The following is a 235-nucleotide window of genomic DNA, read 5'->3' on the forward strand; positions in this document are numbered from 1 at the left end:
CCACGGCGACTCCCCTTGCTTGCTGGGTGCTAGGCACGGCATGGTGGCATCAGCATTGTTTCTGGATGCCAAGCTAAAAAAACCAAGAGGACCCTCGGCTCCTCTCCAGTTGGTGCCTTCACCTCCTGGCCATGCCACACGAGACCATGTGGCAGGACCCCCTCCAGGATTTCACCTCTGTTTTTTATCCCCCCTCTGCCTCCTCCTTCTCTCCCTGTCCTTGACCAGCTGCGAT

The sequence above is a fragment of the Falco naumanni genome, chromosome 14 (genome assembly GCF_017639655.2).
Source record: "Falco naumanni isolate bFalNau1 chromosome 14, bFalNau1.pat, whole genome shotgun sequence".
In the NCBI taxonomy this organism is placed as follows: Eukaryota; Metazoa; Chordata; class Aves; order Falconiformes; family Falconidae; genus Falco; species Falco naumanni.